Genomic DNA, 7355 nt, shown 5'->3' with positions numbered 1-7355 from the left:
GTTTGACAATAATCATGTTGATGTCAATTGGGTACATATTCTTGTTGCGAAGCGACTTGATTAAGCACTCTGTTCGATCTTCGGTCATTACATAGCTTTACTTCTTGCAAAATTCCACACGTCGAGAGTTGGAGTTGTTGCCATATATCACATAATCAACATTTAGAGAAAGCTTTAAGTCTCGTAGAAAATCTTTTTGCCTCGACATGTGCATGGAGCAAGCACTATCAATATATCATATTGTATTTTGCTCTGAAGCATAAAGTGCCTGCAAAATTAGTGAGTAATGGAGTTTTTAGGCTCCGAATTAGACTTTGGGACGTAGGCATGAGATTTAGACTTTGATGGTGACTTTGGAACAACTTTGTGTTTTTGGGTGATATTCTTTGAAGTTTTTGGAAACAGACAGAAGGTCAATGTCTTTTCATTTATCCAGTAGTCATATTCTATGACTTGAGGGTTCCGAACAGTCTTCTTTGGACTTATGACTTCCAGAGTGTGGGTAACATTTGTAACCTCTGGAATTGACTTTTCATTAATGGAAGTTTTGGCTTTCCACACAAGATTTTGAAAAAGATGTTTTCCCTACATTTTTGGGTTTGCTCGATGACATGTTGGTTTTAGAAGGATTTGGTTTAAAAATTGTCCCATCAGATTTTGCAATAAAAACAGATGAAACAGTTCGAGGAAAGGTGTTTTGGACTGTGTTGACATTCACACGAGATTTAGGCCAAGTAGAATCGTCTACTTTCTTGGGTTCTATGCGACTGGGAGATTCAGAAGGTCTTTTGAGAATCTTAGTGGGAGGAAAAGAGTTTTGACAGTGAGGTAATGCATGTGAATTCCAAGACGCACTTGGTTTGGAGTTTTCAATGAACGTGGAATTTAGTCTAGTTTTGACTACTTTCTTATGTGCATTTTGAGCTTCTACTTTGGGATCTACAACATCCTTCCTATTCAACATTGGTTTTCTTTTAGTGGGAGGTAAGGATTTTGAGGGTTGCCCTGCGGATGCATCGCTAAATTTAGGAGTAATGGAAACCAACTTAGTTTTTGAGACCACTAAGGAATCCGATTCGCAAGAATCAGAGGAGACACAACTTGATTTTCAACTTTATCATCTAAGGATGCCTATACAAACTCAGAGGTGTCCGCTTCAGTTGCCAAGGAAGGAATTTCTTCAGCTACACAGTTGTTTGTGTGATTACTCATAGGAACATAATCTACGCAATTTGGAAGACTATAATCAAATTTTGTGGTCTGATTCAAGTCCATGTTAGTCAGAGGCGGAAGTGGCGTGAAATCAGGACACTTGACAACAATTGGTTTAAACTCAGGAATTAATGACTTGAAATGGTTTGAAGTCTCTAAAAGTGGTGACAAGGGAGAAACGTGGGTGTCTGAATGTTTAATATTCGAAACTTCTCCCATGAATGTGAAATTTTGTAACTCCTTCAGGGGACTAGCAATTGGTTTCAGAAACCCGCTTCCGAGACCAGGTACTTTAGACCATGGGTGATGAAAATTATGAGTCATCCGAAGGTCTGCTTCAAGCATGTATACAGAATTATGCAAAGCATCTATCTTGGCATTTAGATGTTTATTATCAGAAATCAAATATATCGTTCGGAATAGGTGATTTCACATTTATCTTTAAAAATGATACATTCATCACTTAACATTAAAAGTTCACGCTCTAAAGACTCGATTTTCAACTTTTTATCCTCGAAACGTAACCTAAGACGATTTAACTCACACTCCTTCTTCTCACTTGCGTCTATGGCAGACTCATAGGCTTTATAGATGGTGTTCATATCTATTTGAATTTGGGTCAGATAAGGTTCACAGAGAGACAAGTCAAAGTTATTATCAGAGATCATAGATTTTACCTGCTGAACAATGCTTCGTCTTGGTGGATCATTGGTTTCCATGTAGCAATAGTGAGGTTCAACAACATCATCTTCATCTTCTGATCCTGAAGACCAATACCCTTCGTCATATTCAATGGTTTGTCTTGCCATCAGAAACATGTTTCTTCCAGTTACCATGTCATCATCATCCCCGGATGACCAATATCCTTCAACATCTCTTGAAACCGTTTTAACAAAGGCTTTTTCTCTTTCAACCATCTCTTAGGTCTTTTGGACGTAGTATGCATAATCCTTATTTTTAGTTTCTGCGGAGCATCAGCCAGACAATCTTTAGCAAAATGGTTTGCATGTCCACACTTATAACACACAATTTTTGGTTTGTCTGATTTGGAGCTCTGAGAGGGTTCTGAAGTAGAGTTTGGTTTGTATGCAGGAGGATTTTCTGAAGAGTGTTTAGGTTTCGGAGCTGAATATGGTTGAGGATTGTTCTGGTAAGGAGCATGGAATCAATTTTGGTATGGTTTGTAGGAGGAATTGAAAGGACGTTTGTACTTCATTTAGAGTAAAGCAAACTCCTGCTGATAACGGAGTTCAGAGTCCTTGGCTTTGGAATCATCAATAGGATAACTTTGTGGAGATAAGGTAGGTGCATATGTTTGAATAGATGGAACATGGGTTTGAAAGGATCCGAAGTAGATGAGTTCGGAATAGTTGATTCAAAAGAGCTGACAAGGGAAAAAGGACCTCTAGAGAGTTCCCTTATGGTTTGAGCAACATTTGACTCATGTCCTTGAAGTTCATCAAAAAGTTGATAAAGCTTCAACTTTTTCAAAGAACCATTGCTTTGAAGACAAGATTTTTCATTTCCTTATCCTTTGCCAAGACTGTTTATGAATTTGAGATTGTACTCCACGGGAGTTCGGACAATCCCATGAGCAGTCATGTTATTCACCACAATACGATAATGGTTGGAGGCAGAGGCCACTAATTCACTAGGAGTGGTGGTGAAGGTGTCAAAGTCGTTGACAACTGAGGTGAGGCGCTTGTCTTTCATGTTTTCTGAACCTTCAATCAGATCCTGAAGAGTGTCCCAAATCTCTTTGGCTGATTTGCAAAGCTTGATGTGTTCAATGAGTGACGGTGGAACACCAAACACCATTTCAGAGAAAGAAACTTGATCAGCATGAAGCTTCTCGATATCATCTGCATTTAGAGGAGCTGGGCGAGTTTCATCTTCACACATGAGCTGAGCAGCTGCATCCCTTACAACAGTTCTGACAGGAACATGTGGACCATTTGTGACGGATCTCCAGATTTCTTCACCTTAATCTTTGGCCAGTAAAAACCTTTCCATTCTAACTTTCTAATGATCATATTCTTCCACAGCTAGTAATGGGGCACGTGTAGGGCCACCCACACTATTTGCGATTTGCATTGAAATCATTTGTTGAGGATTAGAAGCAGCCAATGAAGTTAAGATATCTTCAAGCTATAGTGGTATATAGAAGAACTTTTATCCTAAACACAGAAATGGTTGAAATACCAAGGTAATTTCAAACCAACTATAATCTGATCTTATGGATTTGAAGGAAAACTACTCAAGATCTGATACCAATTGTGAGAACAAGATCGATGCGCAGGGACAAGGTTTGAAAACTCAAACCTTGAGTAAATGCTTAAGATCAATGTCTGCTTACTAATGAATGCAAGTCAAGTCTGGAAAGACCAGTCAAATCTTAGATAATGTATTCAACAAATGATTAAGTCATTAAATGAAGAATAAGAGTAAATGATCAAAGTAAAGTTAATAAATGAAGAACAAGAAGAATGTATGAAATAACTTAGTAAAGAGCCAAGATTTGAGTGAAAGATCAGTAGTTGACTTGTATTGAATTCTCTTTAAGTAGGAGTAAAGGTTACAGCGAATTAACTAGAATGTTTACATAGGACCGGACAAAAGAAATATTTTTTGACATTCCGATTGTCAAAATAAGATAAAAGACTAAATCCTATGAAACGTTACATCAATACAAGTACAAATATAATAAATACTCTAAGACAAATTAATGTTCTTCCGGATCAACATTCATTTCGGACATGAGAGTCATTCCAGAATGCCTTCAGTCTTCACTTCGTCTTCTTTCCTGGTCCGGACCGTGTTCCGGACCACACCCCACTTTGGAACATGCACACTTCGTAATAAGTAGGTAGGATTGCTAGAGGTTCACTTTTAGGTTCCAACAATGACACGATGCCATTTTATCAAAAAAACTTGTTATTTTAGTTTCATTAATAGAAAAATAAATTTAAAGTTTGACGTTGAATCTAACTAAAAAGTTATGTGTATTAATTTTGTTATATATTTAACCATTTGAGTGCATAAAGTATAAAATATTAGATTAAATAAATCAATTGATTGTAAAACATATACGTAAATATTAGAATGAATTTGACTCCTGACTATGAGGATTCAAGATACATGTAGTAACCCAAGGCCAAATAGTTTGATGAAACAACGGAAAACAAAAAAACATATTAAAGATTTGAAACGTGTACAACAATGTAAAATATAAAAGTAATAAGGATCATAACAAAAGTATACTTATGACTATGGCTGTATGTCTATTTTGTTTCCTATATAGTAACTTCTTTGATAACAGATCAAGCCCATATGCAACATGCTACCACTTCAGCTGTAAGATTAAAGAACATAACAGAAGAGTAAATGCAAAAAATGAGTAAATGTGGGGAATTAACTGCATTTATACAATATTCATAAATATGGTTATGCAAAATTCAACAGAAGAGTAAATACAACTATTGGCTTATATAATTGATTTTGGACTCTTAGACCAGATTACCTATATTTGATTGTTCCTGATGTGGAGTTGATTTGGCTGAAGCTTTTTCCAATACTATGACATTTTACCCTTGCATGGCTTTTTCAGGTGGCGATGTTTGGTGCATTCATCTAGATTTCTTATGTTTATACATGACATGGTGCTTTTTTATTCAAGATTGGCTGGTGGGAGAATTTTGCTTGTTTTGACCATTCTACCCTTAATGGTTTGGTTTTAGTTGCATTATGGATGATGTATATACATTATTCAAGCATTTATCTCCTTGCTACTACTGCCTAATTCTTTTGGCATGTTTGGTTTGGAGTTTGAACCACTTTAACCCTACATCTTTGTGGGTTTATTGTTGGGTCTATAGTTGAAAGCTGCTATAAAACATATGAATACCCCTTACGTCATGTCCAGTCCCTAACTAAACAGTGTATGTGTATATAAAATTGAACAGTTAATAGCACCAAAATCTTTTACATATTACTCTCTTTCATTACTCATAATCAACATCTTTTGCATATCTATCTCTTTTGTTCTACCTAATAATCTACATAAAACTGAACAGTTAATAGCCCCAAAATGTCAAAAGAAGCATTATTATTGAATCAAAAATTTTCAAAACTTACACTCTATATGTATCTTTCCCCCCTATTGCTTTAACATTAATATCATCAAGAATCCAGTGGAGGAAGAGAAGATCCCACACTTGAAACCTTGAAATCTGCATTAGAAACAGTTACAACCAAAACTTACATTCTTAAGAGATATTTAAAATGCATAAAATTGAATCATAATTAGCATCAAACCTTCATGTTGAGTATGTTTGAACACATGGGTCCCACATTCACATGAAATAGTCATATCTAATTGAGATAGAGGGGTGTATCGAGTTGTAGGTTTGTTCTTCTAGTCTTTTTGTTCTAGAAAAAAAATCAAAAAATATGACCTAGTATAGATCGAATATCCTCATGTTAGCCCCTAGCACACAGCACACACAGGGAAAAACTATGATCATATCTCCATTTTGTAGAATTCAGAAATTTAGAAAATGAAATCGATTTTGCAGAATTCAAATTTTATAATCAATATCAAAAGCAAAAAAATCAGGAAATCAATTTTTTTGCAGAAAATAAAGTTACTTTTATAGAAAAAGAAATCAGAAGCAAACCTAAATTGGACATATTTGGCGTACGAAGAAAGAAATCAGAAAATAGGAGGCGATGTTCGGATGTATCGGGCAAGGTTTAGGGTGGTGAATGGCGGATATGGATGGTGAAGGCAGACGAAAGCGATGGTGAGTACATATTAGTGAAGAGGCAGTCGAATCAAAATTAGTCTCTGATTGATTGTTTGTTTATTGTTTGGAAAGTCACATATGAGAAATCTAACCTCCACCTATGTACATTACTACATAGAAACGCAACCTTCCACATAAGCTGAAATAAAATAAAGAAATGCTTACTTTCTTCTGTCCCAGAGAAGATTTAACAGCTAAAATGTAGTATCGCACAATGAATAGCTCCAATGCCAAGCTTTGTAAGCTACAAATGGGACCCTGAAATCCTAAGATTAGATTTATAGAAATGGACAACATCAAGTTCTTAAAAGGATATAAAAACGAAAAAAAAAAAACTCACTTGTTAGAAACCCTACAATGGAACCATATTCACTTCTAGAACTGCTGGTAATTAGTGAACCAAGCCCTAGTTTCCAAACAATCAAAATCAATCGGATCTCCACCTATATTTTAGAAAAATACATACATAGAAAATTAGACAGATACACATACAAATACATACACATATGTACATGAATAAACACACACACACACACACAAACACACTATTTCACAAAAAATGAAGAAATATGCCCAGAGTGTTGGAATTGAAAGGGAGGAAATAAAGATTACCTATTTGACTTCAAATCGTTGGAAACCTTCAATCATCAGTATTCAAATATATATATATATATATATATATATATATATATATATATAGAGAGAGAGAGAGAGAGAGAGAGAGAGAGAGAGAGAACGCCAGAGAAAGAGGGGGGTTGAGTTTCAAGTGGGTCTAATAGCGATGGTATGATGGTCTTGACTTGTTCGAGGTGTGTGCTCCTGGTATGGTGTGAGATGGTGGAGCTGGTGTGCCTGGCAGCTAATTAGGCTTAGAGATAAGGAGAGATGGTTGAGAGAAGGGGGAGCAAAAATTTAAACTGAAAACAGCGTGAGAATCAGAAAAAGAAGGAAGAGAGGATTTGATACATAGGGGAAGCCATAAAATCAGTTTATTTAGATAACCATAGAGTCTTGATTAAAGGCGGGGACCGAGTCAAAAACTGTTGCAGAGTGGAACGATTTTAGTGTATAAAGTCATTGTACGAACAGATAAAGGATTGTATCTTTTAAAATTCAAATTCAGCATTTAGGCCTAAAAGCTTATTATATATATATATATATATATATATATATATATATATATATATATATATATATATATATATATATATATATATATATATATATATATATATATATACTATCTTATAAAACAAATCCCACTATTTCTAAAAATAGATTGAATAAAATAATAAAAAAAATTTAAGACGTCCAAATCATTAAGCTAATTATACAACT

General features: G+C 35.2%; 1 long non-coding RNA gene across 2 annotated transcripts; it reads right to left on the bottom strand.

The window, feature by feature from the left end:
- Positions 1-4299: 4299 nt before the first annotated feature.
- Positions 4300-7104, bottom strand: LOC111900897 (uncharacterized). Of its 2 annotated transcripts, XR_002853328.3 has the most exons (6): positions 6630-7104; positions 6358-6460; positions 6183-6275; positions 5527-5640; positions 5347-5441; positions 4300-4564 (listed from the first exon to the last, which is right to left on the bottom strand). It is a non-coding gene; the product is annotated as an uncharacterized LOC111900897 (long non-coding RNA). The 2 variants fall into 2 exon arrangements; XR_008231016.1 differs by having other exon boundaries at positions 4300-5441; positions 6630-7103.
- Positions 7105-7355: the final 251 nt, after the last annotated feature.

The sequence above is a fragment of the Lactuca sativa genome, chromosome 3 (assembly GCF_002870075.4).
Source record: "Lactuca sativa cultivar Salinas chromosome 3, Lsat_Salinas_v11, whole genome shotgun sequence".
In the NCBI taxonomy this organism is placed as follows: Eukaryota; Viridiplantae; Streptophyta; class Magnoliopsida; order Asterales; family Asteraceae; genus Lactuca; species Lactuca sativa.
The sequence above is the reverse complement of the archived record's forward strand: the minus strand, read 5'-3'. Positions and strand labels throughout refer to the sequence as shown.